Below are 17,437 nucleotides of genomic sequence, written 5' to 3'. Positions count from 1 at the left end.
TATGCATAAAGGCAAGGAGAAGTGGGAATGTCCTTTGAATGTTGGGATAATTTGAAAGATAATGTGAATAATTTAGATCTAAATTATCTGGTTGGGCTGTAATGCCAATTAAGGTAACCGAATAAATTATCCTAGGCTGATGATTTACAGGGAAGAGAAAGAAGCCGGGAGTTAAGATAAATACCTGAAGGATTCATTTACAAACTCAGTTAATAATGTTTTCAGTCCTAATTACTGAGTTTGGTTATATAAATAGTTGATCTATTTGCTGTGTAATTATATAATTGCTTAATTCTCCATTCTAGGGTGTTGAAAGAATTAAATGAAATAGTGTGTATGTGTATATATATATATATATACACATACACACACACGTATATACATGTATATATGTATATAGTATGTATACATTTGTGTATATATATGTATATATAGATATATATTTTTTAAAGATTTATTTATTTTAAGGGAAGGGGCAAGGGAGAGGGCAAGAGAGAATCCCAAGCACACACCCCGCTAAGCATGGAACTTAATGTGGGACTCAATCCCAGGACCCTGAGATCATGATCTGAACTGAAATCAAGAGTAGGATGCCCAACCGACTGAGCTACCCAGGCGTCCCAGAAATAGTATATTTAAAGAATTTAAATAGTATATTTAAAGAATTTTAAAAATTTTTAAAGAATTTAAATATACTATTTATATAGTATATAGATAGATATAGTATATACATAGTATATATCTCTATAGATATATATCTCTATAGATATATACTATGTATATACTATATCTATCTATAGATATAGTATATATACTATATCTATCTATATACTATATACTTACTATTTATATACTATATACTCTCCTGCATCCTCATCCTGCATCCTCCACTAGTGGGTGGGCAGGTCTCCTGTAGGAAGACAAACAAATCATGTCACAGCATTACCCCATGCTGTGCCATTTCATTTCATGCAAATTAGCCCATAATTAATTTGGTCATGAGACAGATGCACAGATACAGCTACAGACCAGAACTACATCTGGAAAACCAAAGCTGGAGAATGAGGTCCTGAAGCATCAGTGAGTTAAAATATTCGGAACAGCATTTGACAAAGAGACTAACATTTTATGTATGTATTGCATGTGTGATTAATTCAATCCTCATAAGAATCGTCTGAGATTCAATGAGCAGCTTTATAGAGGACACTAAGTTTCAGTGATGTGAAACACCAGGCTGAAAGTCAGACAACTATTCAATGGTAGAAACAGATACCAACCCAGGCTTTTCTTGCTGCAAAGCCTTTATTCTTTCTAGGAAAGCTGTGTTTCCTTCAGATGCATTGCCATTCAAAGAGTGGGCAAAGCATACATTTTTACCAATAAATTACATCATGAATGAATGTATATATACGGCTCTATTTTATAGGTTGGCTAGCTTACTTCGGAAATTTTAGTGACAGCAGCTAAATGTGTCATTAGCCTGAATTTTTCACCTTGCCTTTAAATGAGATAGTTTGTTTCCGTTTTTTCAGAAAATATTGATCAGCGAATTTGGAGCTTTACATGTCCATGGAATGGTGGGTCAGCCTCAGATTAATTGTTTGCTGTGGCATATCCAGTCAGGTCTGCCATTATTCTAGCGGTACTCTTGGGAAGACACAGAATCCCATGGAATCGTGGGGGAGGGACAACAGGAGCCCTATAGAGAAGAGGGGGAAAAAGGGTGAGAAAGGGGTTGCAGTAAGTTACTCCACGCTTGAATCCCAATGGAAACTTCTTTGGTTGTAAGGGACAGAAAAGTGGGGTTCAATTTCAACAGTCATCCTTACTAAGTATGTCTGTCACCTCTCTTAATTTGGTTTCATCACCAAGAAAATCAAAGCAGTTTGGTCTATCAAGCCTGGGGTGAAGACAGACCGGAAGGTTGTATATGGAAGTTCCCCTGGAAACATAAAATAAGGGAGCACTGTAGAAACATGAGGATTCTTAGAGCCTGTCTGTTCCACTGCCATTGCCAGGCAAAAATCTTGGCCTCTTGCCCCGACCACAATATCCTCGCGAGAGGCATGGTGCAGGGTCAAAACCGGAAACAGGCCACTTTCACATTATTTTAAAATTTGTTATGAAATTTTGCCAAAATTTTATAAATACCAGCCAGGGCAATGGGGTGTTGTAGAGCATTCTTTCCACCTCATGAACCATTGTTTTTTGTTCTGAACGCATAAGTTAAGATGCATTGAGTTTCAGTTGCTTAGCTGGGTCAGCTAGTGAAATGCCTGATATGTAATGCTTGATTCTACCCAATTATCTTTAGTTCCTCTCGTTTATTAGTGTTAAATTTGAATTACAAGGGGAAAGTGGGAGTGGAGTGTGGACTATGCTCTAAATCCTTAAGACAGTGAATTCATTTGTATTATTTTATTATCCCTCTTTATAACTACCATGGGTTTGAGTCCTTTGGTGACACTTCTGGCTTACTTTCAACAATCCTTCCCTTTCTTTTGCTTTACGTGTGTTTCCTAACAGCAGCAGATGAACTCTCCTGTTGCAAAGTTTGAAAGGAAAGAAGAAAAAAAACTCCACAACAATCTAAAACTTGTAGTTAACAAAATAAACTGCAGATAAAACCCCCGAAGGTCTTGGCAGCGAACGTTTCCCACTAAAATCGGACTCTGCGCTCATAGTCTGAAACAAATTACGAAGGAGGGGGGAAAATCAACAGCTCTGGGGTGAAACTGGGGTTGGTGCTGGCTCATCATTTTTTAACCAAAAATAAAACAAGCAAATTTTGTTTAACTGCAGGTCAAAATAAAAAAAAAAAAAATTTAAAAGTCCCTCCTCTGTTCAGTGTAATTACTAACAGAGAGCAGTGTTAACCAGCTGCAGAGTTCATGGATAAATGGAGAGAACCATAATTTTCTCTCCCTGGGGTTAAACCTCCAAACTTTGAGTCTGCGCCTGTATGGTATGCTTTTAATACTCCATGAGAAGCCAAGTCAGAATGTTTTTAGAATACATCTCCATCCTTTTTCACCAGAATGAAATAATTGCATGTACACACAAGAGTTCAAGTTCTGGGAGAGAGAAAAAAAAAAGCCACATGCATTTATTTCTCCAGCATCCTCCAATGGTGATGCTCTACCCTTTCCCTGATGATGACAGGGGGTCCCCAGGCTTTTTTCACCGAGAGATGGGTGAAATTTGCTCTACTTTAAACTTGTCAAATGTGAGCAAGTTCTTTCCAAATGTTCTTATTTCAGCACAACTAGAGAAAATTTTTTTTCCTAGTACTTTTCCCTTAATTTTTAAGCCCAAGTGTATATTAAGGAAAATTTGACCCATATGTTTCTGATTCATTTAAACTGAACTCATTGAGCTTTTTTTTTTTTTTTTTTAATAAAACATTTTTGGTGTCCAAAAAAACTCCCATGACTGTTCTTTAAAACTGTCTTTAAAACCTTATTTTTATCTGTAAAAGGATGTCAGATTTGGGCTGAAAAGAAATGGAATTTAACCTCACAAGTCTCAACTTTGGTTTGAGATTGAATGCATCAGGTTCAGTGGGGTCTGAAATAAAAGTAGGAAAACTGTTTTTTCATGTTTAGCGAGGCTCTTCTTGCTGGCTAGTATCATCCTGTCATCAGGATCTAATCAGAGGAGCACAGATTAACTGAAGGATGTAAGTATTCATTTCATAGTAACGGGAACGGTAGGCTGGAATTGTGAAGGGGCAGAAGCTGTCCAAAACTCTTAGGAGTGTGTCCTGGATCTGCATAACCTCCTTAGTACCTTTACACTTGACCCAGACAGAAGGATAGATGTCCGGAAAAGGGATGGCTTGCTAGAGGCTGGACACAGTGGAGTCAAATATACGTTATTCCGCAACAGGAGAAATTCACGGAAGATCCACATCTGGGCACGCTCTATTCCTCCCTTTCTGAAGATCAACTACTGGGCAGTGTGCTCTTGGAGTTTAGACCAAGGTCATCTTCTTGACAGCAATGAGAAGGTATTTCTCCTTCTCTAATTCTGTATCATCATTGCAACAATTCCCACTGAGAAAAATTAACCATATTTCACCAGCTCAATTTCTCCCTTTGGGGAATGTTTCCAATCCAGACCTGAAATGTAGGTGACAATTACAAATAAACACAGATTTGGATTGAGTCTATGTAGAGCAAGTGAAAAAAGCATTGAACAAAATCCCCAGTTTTTTTTTTTTTTTTTTTCCCAATTAGGGTAGACGAAAACCCCTCAGTAGACTTGGGTTTTGCTTTGCTTCCAGTAAATGGCTTCTAAAATTTTCTCTCTTCAACCGTGTATTATAATGCCTGACAGCTGGGAAGTATCAGGGTGCAGATCACAGTTTTGTGCCAAGATCCGCGTTTTGGACAAGGTGTTAAATTCTTTGTTCCCCTTTATGAACTGGGCATATAAGTAACACCTACCTTGGCTTGTTATGAAGTTTAAATGAGTTAATAGGTGCAGATTGAGTCCACATCTGTCTCAAGTAAGGACTCAGTAAATATACTACTATACTTCTTCAATCCTGAGATTTTCCCCACACTTGCATATTCTTTTCTTTTTTTTTTTTTTAAAGATTTTATTTATTTATTTGACAGACAGAGATCACAAGTAGGCAGAGAGGCAGGCAGAGAGAGAGGAGGAAGCAGGCTGCCTGCTGAGCAGAGAGCCCGATGCGGGACTTGATCCCAGGATCCTGGGATTATGACCTGAGCCGAAGGCAGAGGCTTTAACCCACTGAGCCACCCAGGTACCCCCACTCACATATTCTTGAAATCAGACCATGTTTTGCAACTGGCAGAGGACAATTGCCCTTGTGGAATGGCCTGGACCTGCCACCAATGATTCCTATTCAAAGAAATACCCTTTCACCTTCGGGGGATGCTTGGGTGCACAGCATAACTTTGCCTATCTTGGCTTAGCCCTTTCCAAGTTCAGATCTTGACTTGATAGTCTCTGTCTTGGTTTCGCATCTCTAGAGCAGGAATAATCATAGATAATCTCTGTCTCCCATAGGGTTGAAGCAAAAAATTACATCTAACAGCTCTGAATAATAGTTTATAGTGAGTTTTTGGTAAGTAATACTTATACTATTTCTTGAGAAATCTTTCCTTGGCTGGACTGTATGTCTGATTTCAGAGCTTATAGCCCCTCGTACTCTTCACAGCACCTGCGTCAGTTAGATTTTTATATTTTCCTGTGTGTTGATGCGATGAATGTGTGCTTTGTTGGCTTGATTTGGACTTCATGAGGGCAGGCACATCTCACTTTAACTCAGTATTGTATCCTCAGGAGACAGTCCAGTATCTCCAGATAGAATATATGCAGTAAGCATTTGTTGAGGGAATGATACTGAAAATTCAAACACAGCTGCTCATTACCAGAGGCTTTTGAATCTGAATCTATTACCCAGAAAAAAATGGACGTGGTATCTGGGGGGAAAAAGGTGGTAAAAGAAAAATCCCCCAAACAGTATTTCCATGGAGTCAGGCAAAGTTTGAAAGACTTAAGGGCCAGAACTAAGAAAAAGATGTTCTCCTGACTGGTTAATAAATTGATCTTGCTTTCTTTGATTGTTCTGAATGTGTATTTTTATGCTCTTTGGTTCAGCTGAACTACAACCTTTCTCGAACAAAGCCCAGCTGATGGGAGAGCCCTACCCGTGGCACCTCAAATAACTGTCTCTTCTATCTCTTATAAATCTGTTGACATAAAGGCTTGAAAATGAAAATCAAAACAACATGAACAGAAACAACAAAACCCTCCTGGATTCTCTCACACCACTTCTCTCTCTCTTTCTCTCTCTCTCTCACTTTTTTAAGCCCCCATCTCTCTGCACTCAGCTGAACCTTTGCCACGAATAGCTTTGCTCCGTCCTTTTAACAATAATATCTTAAACTTTTATAGTGCCTTATAGCTAAGCATCTCTAGACATTTTACAATAGCATTAAAACGAAAGCTGGTTCTTCTCCCAGAATTGCCATGGGGTCCGCACGAAAAACCAGCAGTTTGTGCCTTTATCCTGCAAACAAGAGGTTGGTGGGCTGACAACCCTTGTCTCTTGGATCTCCGGCTGGAACTCGCCCTTCACCTTGTGGCGGTGGAAGGCAGGAGAGGGAGTGAGCATTCACTGCCACGGAGGGCCAGTCCTCGAGGACCTGCGTAGAACAGCGAAGGCAGAATCTGAGCTCTCTGTTCTCGTACCCCATACATCCCTCAGTCTTAGCTTTTCTTTTTTTCTTTTTTTGTGAAAAGGCAGATCCATAGTGGAACACTAAGTTATTTGTAAGTGCGATGAAATATTTACATAACAGGAAACTGATTTCCTTCTTTAAGCAATTTCAAAATTTCTGCCTGCTAATGTGAGCCTATTTCTCTCTCCCAAGGCTGTTTTAACTTCACGTATATGATTGAATATAGATATAAAATATATGTTATTATATCTTTTATATAAATTTTACATAACTGTACATATTCATTACATATGTATGTGTATATATTCATTTCACTCTTTCCGATATTGTTAAAAAAGGCTAGGCTCGGATTCATTGGGTCATAACCTAGTTCTTTTCTTTTTCTCCAATTACAATGATCTAATGGATAAAGCATAAGATTCAAAGCCAGAGCTACATTAGCAAAGTGAGGAGAGAATTAAGGCAATTATCTCCGTAATTAAGGGGACCGGCCAAACCTTTTTTGGCAGACGTGTCTAAATAAGTTGAAGAAAATCTGGGAAGGGGGAGGCAGGCACACTCGCATTTTCTGAATAAAAGCCTCATATGGCCAATTGCCTTTGATAATCGAACCGGAGTCACAAATTTTAACTTTTTTCCTCTTTGCCAAAGGGATGTAGAGGCTTTGGGTCATTAATAATTGATCACTTAGGCAAATCTCTCTCTGTGCAGTTGTAGACCAGTGTGAGGAGTACACTTGTTTAACAACGCCCGGTTTTCTGGAACACACCGGCACATTTCAGGAATGTTGGCCATATGGAACAAAAAAGCTTACCTTTCTGGTAGCGGCCGCCACGCAGCCACTTCCTACACAGGGACGTTTGCTTGTGTCGGTGATGCGATCCGCAGCGCCCCGGCCCTCGGAAACCATCCAATGGGATTTCTTAAATCCCTTTTACGATGTCTTTCCGGCCCGGGACCCCCGGGCTTCCCCCCAGTCTCCAGGCCTGATGCTCTCGTCCCAGGCTGGTGCCGCGTTGCAGAGGGCAGGCCCGGGGGCACAACTGTTTGCTTTGCCTCGGTTTTTATGGCCGAGCTCCAGCTTAGTTGTGGCTGCCTTTAAACACGACAAATGTGTTCTAATTTTAGAGCATCATGGCAATAATTGTTTTTATTTCGGTGGTGAGGAAAAGTGAAGGAAAAACAGCTTGGGACTTAACCGCCTTAGCCTGCAGCCTTCGGCTTTATTCATGCGAGTTTTTATTTTCTCTCTCCCTCCCCGTGCACGTACCATCTTCTTTAAGGCACGGCCTTAAATTACCTTTGCAAAGGTTATATGTTTGTTTACAAAGAGCTGGCTATGAACCGGCCTTGCCGGAGGAGAAGGGAGGTTTCTGGAAAAATAAACCTCCTGGGCTCTCTTCACGCTGCCCAGGCCGAGGGAACAAGGCCAGGATCCCTACTTCAGACCTGGTAGAGTTTACGACTTCATGAACCACCTGACCTGTATTGTGTGCAAATTTCACGAAAGTATGATGTGTATTTATTCCTGGAGGTGTGCCGTTTGGGATATTTTTTTCCAGGAAAACTGTCATAATTACCCTTCAAGGTAAGAGTTTTACCCTTTCATTCCACACACGAAAAATTCTGGCACATAACAAGCAACACATTGATGGGGTTTCACACCTCTGCACGGAGTATAGGGACAGTAAGGTCAGAAACTGCAATCCCACGCCAGGGTCCAGACGCCTCTAAGGGAAATCGGAACGGAACAGAAAAGCAACAGCAAACTACAGAAAAACCATACATGCCAAGCTGGCTCACCAAGTAAATGGTGATCTGGGCATTTCTAATGTTCATGTGGGCATTTCCAACAACAACAACAACAACAACAATAACAACAACAACTAGATATAAATTTGTTTTAATTCAAAATTTCCAGATAAGCACTTGAGTTTATTTACCTAAAAGGTAGGTGGGTTGGGGGGAATGGACAATAACATTGGTTATATTTTCGGGTGCATAAGGGACTAAGTCGGATAAACATTTGCCTTACGCTTGGGTCATGATCCCAGGGTCCCCAGATGGAGCCCCACATGGGGCTCCCCGCTCAGCCGGGAGTCTGCTGCTCCTTTTCCTTCTGCTGCTCCCTCTGCTTATGCTCTCAGGGTCTTTCTCTTTCTCTCTCTCTCTCTCAAATAAATTAAAAATAAGTAAATACATAAATAGATAAAATCTTTAAAACATTGTAGTTATAGGGGCGCCTGGGTGGCTCAGTGAGTTAAGCCTCTGCCTTCAGCTCAGGTCATGATCCCAGGATCCTGGGATCAAGCCCCACATCCGGCTCTCTGCTCGGAGGGGAGCCTGCTTCCTCCTCTCTCTCTGCCTGCCTCTCTTTCTACTTGTGATCTCTCTCTCTGTCAAATAAATATTTAGTTAAATATCTTTTAAAAAATTTAGTTATAACTTTATACATAGTTGATGTAGAAAACAAAACAATCCTGGTTTTCTTTCTTGGGGGGGTCAAAATTAATCAACATGTCACTGAAAAGTTGTACATATATATATGTGTTTGTATGTGTATATATATATAATGGTCTGGTAAATTGTGTGTGTGTGTGAGAGAGAGAGAGAGAGAGAGAGAGAGAGAAAGAAAATGGGAAAAACATGAAAAGTTGGAATTTGTGGTCTGGGTTTTGTTTACATAGATAAATATAAGTGAAAATGGGCATCGTAGTGATAAGCACTGGCCTTTCCCCTCTGTTCTGACCCTCAACAATCCCTTTCAGCTCTCCAGTGGTAGGATGCTTTCCCAACTAGATGCTCAGTACAACTGACTCACTTCTGTTCCCGAGTTCTCAAATGCAGAAGGTTCTCTCCGCTGGCTGGCCCATCCTTCCAGATGCCATCCTCTGTCCCTGCTATCACTATCACTCCATAACATATTAATTTGTATTTTTTTCTATGTATTTGCTCACACATCTTATTTCCCCAGTTATGCCCAAAAGTTTTGGGGAAACTGAACAGGGAGTTGTATTGGATTCCTTTTCAGCACTTAGCTTTTATCTACCTTCCCCACAGTAGGTTCTCAATACATATTGTTTGTTTGACTGATATTCCAACAACTATCGACTACCAAAGGCCCAGTGCAGTGTCTGGTGCTTAGTAAGTGTTCAATAAATGTCAGCAACTTAGTCAAGTGGTGAGCAAAACAGAGGAAAAAGAAACATTTCAGAATCTCCCTTGCTTAGAAACACAGAAAGAAGAATTTGATGTAAAGCCTGGTTTATTCTCTTCAAATAAAACTTAATCCTTCTCATGCATTTCCTTTTTCCTCCCTTTATTATTAAACACGGAGTACTTCTGCACCTAGTGGAAGCCTTGGTGATCCATCCGGTTCTTTCTAGTGATCTCCAAGGACAGGCTATACATTTTCCAGAGTGCTGTCGAGAAACCTGTCACTTTTGCAATCTCCCACAGCTGTGTGTGGTGTTAGAGCATCTCAATGGGAACGGCTTCTCCCTGATGCTTCCCAGCTGCAGGAGGCCCAGTCTGATGGCTCTTTTTGAGACTTTTATGGCTCCTACTCTCACTTAGTGGGGTTCTGCTTAACTATACCTTCCTAATCATTGCAATTAAAAAAAAATCATTAGAACCTTTCAACTTATGTTGGAATCTATAAAATACTTGTTTGTGCAGGGCCTAGAACAGAATGCTAACCTGAGAGATTTTATTTATTTTTCCTTTGTGGATAGATTTTCCTCCCCTCATCTCTCAATTCCTTGCAAATGGGACATGGCCATAATGCCCTGAGTATAATTCTGACCAATGGGAGAATTTCCAGAAATTTAGTAAGGGGCCAAGTCTGCCCAGGACACTCGGAAAGTTGGTGGCCTTAGAACGTGAGGTGACGTAACAGAAATCATGCCTCGGTTTGTGTTTCATTTTCCTGGTAATTTAATAGAGATACGTTTGCCTTTAAAAACTTCATTGTACTGTTCTGCAAGCTCTGCTGCCTTTAACAGATCATTATTAGGTTATATCAGAGTTATTAATAAACCCCCTAATGATATCTTTGCTTTAGAGAAACAGAAAATAATTTTTATGGCTGGAAAACTGGGAAATCCCATTTCCCAGAGAATTACAGGCTTTAAAAGTGGCATGGAAGAGCTGATCGAGCAACCCAGTGATAAACAGTCTCCATGGTCGAAAGAGGATTGTGCCTCAAAGCTCATTAAAGGGATTGAAACGTCCCAAGGAGGGAGAGATTCCAGGAAATAAAAAGCAGAGAAAGATTGTGAGGAACTGAAGATTGAAAAGATATCATGAGGGAGAAAGCCATCTTCTCTTGATACTACTTGCCAATTTACATTGGGTTTGTGTAGGTTGCACACTGAGCAAATTTAGAGGGCATTATTGATATGTGAATCTGTGTGAATTGTGCCTCCTAGAGATTTGCAGAGCACAACCCTTTACCTTTCTTCACTTGTTACACTCATCTTAAAATGATATTCATGAGGATCCTGGGAGGACCGTGAAAGTGGCTGGAACAGAGCAAGGACTTCAAAAAAGTTTCCTTCGGTGCGGTGTGTTGCGTATCAGTCATCAAGGTGAGTGACTATGCTTATAACCCTGGTGAACCTGGGGAGTCTAGAGCTATTCAGATCCAGATGCCCCTGGGGCTCAAGTTCTTGGGTGGTATCAAAGTGGGAAAAGGTGAGGAGGATAGTGGGGTAACTCTCTTAGTTAAGGTGATGATGGCTGCTATAAATAGTTCTCCCACACACAGTGGCTTCATACAATCCATGGTATTTCTCAAACACATTTATTCCATGGGGGTATATCTCCAAGATGGTGTCCTCCCAGAAGTAAGGCAGAGGCCCCAGTTCCTTCCATCTTGTGGCTCTCACTTCTTCAGTATGTGGCTACTGTGGTTGCTGCAGAATGGGAAAGGAACATGAGGATTGTCTCAGAGAACCTTTTCTCCGTCAGACCTGGCCGAGGTTCACATCACTCTGCTGATGTTCCTTTGATAGTCTTGTGGTCAGATGTCCACACATGCCTTCAGTGATGGTAGACAAATGTTGATGAGCTGTTGGTCCAGGAGGAAGAAGAAAGCAGTCTCTTCGATACTTCTATCAGAATTACCTGGATTTTATCTTTTTAAATGGGTAGAAGACCATCCCAATGTCGCCCCCAAATTGGGTCTTCTGGATTTAGAAGCTGAGCTGCGTTCATATAGAAATGTTTGCTTCTTCTCAAATTACTAGAAAAAAAGTAGCCACTTGAGGAGGGAAGGCACGTGCACAGGTATGTGCACACGTGGTTCAAACCTGAAAGGCAGTGTATTTTTAATTTAATGATTTAAAATCATAGTATTTTTGTCATTTTTTGAGTGTTCACTCTTTGTATGATTTAGAATTTGTGATTCTATTCCTTTAATGGAAAAAGATCTAACTCAAAGAATTTTGATAAATACTGGTTTTTCAACCAAACTTGTAAAAAAGGCGATTTTACTGCTCTTTTTTCTTTCTTTCTTTCTTTTTTTTTTTTAAATTTCTGATCTCATTAAAATTTATGGGAGATGTCTATGGGATTCTTTCTCTTCTGAACTTTCACTCCTTACAAAGTACACTGGGGACAAAGGAGAAGTTAAGTTACCTCTTAGCTGTCTCTATATTTGCAAAGGATTTTCTTGATCTTTTGTTTTGTCCACTAGTAGCTTTAGCATTTTTTAAAAATTATTTTACCTATTTATTTGTCAAAGAGAATGAGAGACAGAGAGAGCAAAAGTGACAGCGAGTGTACAGGTTGGGGTAGAGGGAGAGGCAGAGGGAGAAGCAGGCTCCCCACCAAGCAAGAAGTCCAATGAAGAATTCAATCCCAGGACCCTGGGATCATGACCTGAGCTGAAGGCTGATGCGTAACAAACTGAGCCACCCAGGCACCCCTTGAATGTTTTGTTAAAATTCCATATATTTCCCTTATCTTTCTTAGGAACTTTCTTAAAGAAATACAGTTTGATAAAAATCAATGAACTCACCATTAAGCTCCCAGTTTGAAGGTGCCGCTCACACACTGGAAAGCTTTATACCTTAAAATACTGAAATATGTTATACATTTAATGAAATGTGGTGTTTTCTGTCATTTCTGTAAGTCATCAACCAACAGACCCTTCGACAGACACATTGCCACAATGGAAAAATCAGATCCCTTTTATATCATTTTGCACTGCAATGCCTTTTCCAGGAACGTTATTCACAGTAAACAGGGACTTTTGGTAAACGTAGTGAGTTCTTTCTTCTCTTTTAGTAGTGAAGCTTAAAGCCCTGGGCTCTTGGAGAATAACTGCCAATGTGGACTGTGGGAAGTTCCTCTGTTAGGCAAGCCCCAGGAAATTCTGAGGAGATACCACTGGAAAACCTGCACCCTTTCTTCTTCTGTTGATTTGTGGCCTGATCCCGAGTTGGCCTATCTGAAAAGTGCTTCACCAACATTATTGACACATGTTTTGGCTTTAATAATAGTGTGCAAATGTCAGCTAAGCACTTGTTGAGTGTGAAACTTCTAGGGACTGGTAAGTTCCGGAATAACTTTGAGAATATAGACCTATCTCTTGGCTTGATTCAATTTGATAGTCATGGCCCATGCTCCATTGTTGAATACTTAAAAGGCTGGCTTGATTCCAAAATTATCATAGGTGGTCAAGAGACTTAGAAAGTTGTGGTTTACATCCTCTGGGGCATATTCAATTAAAAATATTGAACTCTTCTCATTAATACATGCTGAGATTCAAGGATCAAAAGGTCAATAAGACAGTTTGTGTCCTGAACCAGCTCATATACCTAAATGGGACTTATTAAAGGAGAAAAACACAGATGTAAACCTATTTGTGTCAAACAAGAAAACAGGCTAGGAAAGGATATGTGAAGTCTAACTCAGAAAGTTCTCAAAAAGTCTGAATACACTAGAGATTACACCTGGTTGGACAAAACAGACTCCACCCTCCTCGTTCTGTATCGCTAGGATTACTCACGGGAAAATTTCAACACGAGGGTGGAGAGAAACTTTTCCCACTATTACACTGGATTATAAAAATGCGTCCAGTGGGTGGAAATGACTTCGTTGCGTAACTGAGCCATGGCTCGAAGAATTATCCTAGGCTGGGGAGTGGCCACTGGCTGCCCTTAGTCTAACCCAAGTAGAAGTTAGCACAGTTTATAGACATCTGTGTCCAAACCCATATGTACGCACCGAGGCCACAGTTGAGCCCAGGCAGTTCCTTCCTGTATCCTTCTTAACCCGGAGACTGTTCATGCAATACTTTCTATGGCTCAGTTTTGCACAACTTAAAAGAGTCAACTTTCTTTGAACTTTAGGGTCCATTTCCACTCAACCAGCTGAAATAAACCTTCTTCTTATTTTCCTTCAGGCTCCAAGGGCTCTTTCATTGTTGGATGTCAAATTTTGTAGCTGACACTGTGTCTTACACATTTGGTAGCCTCACTTAGTAGTTGCAGAATGAATGGAGAGGGGAATGAATGTGTGACTGAATTCATCGTCCCCCAATTCCCGTATTCTTGTCTCCGCAGGAACCTGTCGGCTCCGCATTTCCGTATATGGACTGGAGCTTTGTCATAATTGACCAGCTAGGTATTTTTCATTCAAAGTCCTAGGCAGAACATCTGGTCATTCGAAACAGATTCAACAACGTTTTCTCTCTCCTCTTTGCTGAAATCTCGTGGCAAATAAGAGGAAAAGAAAGACTTACAAATGAGGGCAGAACGTTTCATATGCGCTGTCGATCTGCCGAGTCTGTCTGGTTACTTTTCTTCTCCTTCTGAGTACACAGACACAGAAAGCATCACATTCGAGTCTTTTATAAGGATGAGGAACATCTGTTGAACCTGAATGGTTCAATGTGTTTCTTAAGAATTGTGTTTACAGAATTAATTTGGTTATAAATATGAGAACAAATTTAGGCTACAAATTTAACTTGGTTTCTCCCTAAGGCAAGCTAATTCATAAAATCTGAAATATTGTTTTGCCCATGAAGTAATGTTTCCTCTAACTTAATAAGTAAATGGAAGGAGAAAACGTAATAAAGCTCAAATCCCCAGCAGCTAAAAAGTTAACACCTTAGTGGTGTAGAGCCAAAATAAGAAAGAACTGACTGTTGCCAGCAGGCAAAAGGTCTCAAACCCGTTAAACCTCTTTCTTAAAGCTGTAACCCGGCTCTTTCAAGTCATTCACCTTTCACCCACTACGCCCCTTTCTCTGACCCCAGAACTATAGTTATTTGTTTAGCATTGTGGTAATAGAGTTTGGAAATCTGAAAAACATTAAGTTAAATGCAAGGGTGTTGAGAAGGTGGAATTCTTGAAATGAGCTGAAGAAATTCTATCTGGAAGATTTAAACATTTTTTTTTTTTTCCTCTTTGGAGTAAGGGGTAAGGAAAATATTGGGAGTCCTTGGACCTACCAAAGTTTTTTTTTTTTTTTTTCCTTCCCTAAGGAAAGAAAAGATGCTGTTGATGGTGTGTATGTGCAAAGACTGAGGACAAGTAATGCTCTCTTTAGCAGCTAATTATTTTTAAGATTATTACAAAAGGAAAAATTTAACAGGCCTATCAAACTTTTGATTGAAGTTGGGTACATTTGCCAATTCCACAAAATCTGAAAAATTTGATGCATTTGTTCACGTGAATGTACTTTCCAATCTGCAGGATTACTTGGGGAAGACACAAGATTCCCACAAGAGTTTATTTTTCTTTGCTGTGCTTAGTTAAATGAATTTGTGTCTCTTCTCCTTCAAATATATTAATTAGAAGCAAATGAAGACCTGATATTGTGAGTCCTTTAAAATAATATTAACAATATGTGAGACTTGTGCATGTGTTTAATGTAATAATGTCTTAATTGAATAATATTAAAAGTATGTGTTGGCTACCCCAAAACATTGTGATTAAAAAGTGCAAAACATGAGTCAATCTCAGTATTTTTTTCTTTATAATAATTATAACCACATAGACAATTACCCTTTCACCCACTGTTTTAGCTTTTTGCGTTAGCTTTAGCCTTTCTTCTGTCAAAGAGTTTTGGTGCCAAGACTTACCTGGATTATTCTTGATAATCTGGAGTTTAATTTCTAAGTGATGAGAGAGGCGCTTCTAAGTTTTCAGTTGGGCAATGTGGTTGGCAACAAGGTTAAAACTGGCCAGTAGATTGGAATCTTAAGTGAAGGTGATAAAATAGAATATCACAACACCTCTACTTGCATCAACTTTAGAACTGGTTTTCTGGAATAATTTGGGAGATACTAAGAGGTATTTCTGATCTGTATCTATATATCTCTATCTATATTTATTTATCTTTCTATCGACCTAACTTCCCATAGCCTTGCTTGGTGCCTACATTACTCAGTCCATCCATTTATTTATTTATTCAACAAACATTTATTGAGCATATATTTTATACCTGGTACCATGCAAAGCACTGGAGATAAAGATGGAAAGACAGATCTCAAAGAACTTTGGGTTAAGGCATAGTAGACTTCGGTTAAATGTACTGTCAGATAGATATGGCATTAAATACTCTAAGTCATTTCGGATCTGTGTGGCTTAGATAAATAACACTGAACCAGATGTCTATATGCTTGGGTTTTTGGACCTATGTGCTCATTTATTTTTGTCACTAACTATCCTGCGGAATATCTAGGACGAGTCTCTTCACCATCTTGCGCCTTCTACCATCCTTTCATGAACTCAGTGTTCATAAAGTGTAGGTTTTACAAGGACCCTGAGAGCGTAAATGCATCCTGGCCCTCCATGGCACTGTCAGTTCTCTCCCCTGGATTTCTGCCATGTTTGTGGTGCAACCCCAGGATAGTGGGCACCATTTTGGTTAGATATTTGTTTAAATATCATTTTCTCTCCTGTTTTTCATATCTCCCTATCCCCAGCTCTAATACAATGTCTGCAATGTAGTATGTGCCAATAAATATTTGAATAAGTGATGTAATTAATTATACTAGAAAGGAACTGTGGAAACATGGAAGCAATATGAATCTGGCAGTGATTGTAATCTCACATAAAGAATATGTATTATGTATCATGCATATTTTATTATATAATAGAAATCTTCTGTGTAGGGGATACTTATTACATACAAAAGGTGGCTTTCACCTGTCGTACGGCAGCATATCCTTATTAGAGTTTGTTGTACAAATGGTTGGAGGACACATCAAAAGCAGGGAACCAATGCGTGCCCGCCCGGTCACCAATGGCGTATATTCAAGAACAAACATCTTCTTTCCAGGTCACTACTCTATAGCTGATTTATTGACACATTACATCAGTTGCCTTCAGGACAACAAATAATCCGAAACTTGTTTGATCATCTGGATAAAACTCCCAGATCATTATGTCCACTGACATTAAACATCTAGGTCTTTTCAGATATTGATTATGTTGCTGTTTCTACACACATAATTAGTTTAACCATTTTTACAAATCCCTCCAGTGAGTTTGGTCAAACAACCAGGTAAGTCTTCTAAAGAGATTAATTTGTCTGATGTGCTTCGCAAAACGCGTGCCCAATAAATATTTGTTGAGTTAGTCTTTTTACGGAGTATATGAATTTGAATAAACTAGTAAGTGTCTGAATATCACAAATTCCATGAGAAGGAGTGACTGGATTGTCCACTAGCTATACAGATACTCTTCAAAGAACAGCATCTATGCATAAACATGACCATAAAAATGGTCATACGTTGAACAAATGCAGTGTGAATTTAGTCATCTATGAATGCAAATGTACAGAGATAGAACCTACCAGCACTTTTGAGGTATAAGCAGTATTCATGCAGTGCTTTGCTTACTCTAGGAAGATACAGTCCTTGTTTTCAAGTTTTATTTGTTTTATGAGTTTCTTATTGAGTTAGATTCTGTAGGCTTGATAAAACCGAGAGAGAGATTTTTTTTTTAACTCCACACCAACTTCAAGAGTTAATGTTTTTTAAATGCTCCACATTCTGATGCTGTCAGTCACCCCAATCTGTACAAGGAAGCTTCTACATATATCATATTTACTGACTGCAAAGCCATTATGTTTCTGCTTAAAAGAAATACATATACAAGCATACAGAATTATCAAGCAAACACTGTTCATTATCATTGGGAAAAAACTTGATTCACCAAGGTCTTTTCTTATACTTTTTGTTCAGATCCGTTAGGAAACAA

Source organism: Mustela erminea, chromosome 5, assembly GCF_009829155.1.
Source record: "Mustela erminea isolate mMusErm1 chromosome 5, mMusErm1.Pri, whole genome shotgun sequence".
Lineage (NCBI taxonomy): Eukaryota > Metazoa > Chordata > Mammalia > Carnivora > Mustelidae > Mustela > Mustela erminea.
This window is presented reverse-complemented; position numbering follows the sequence as displayed.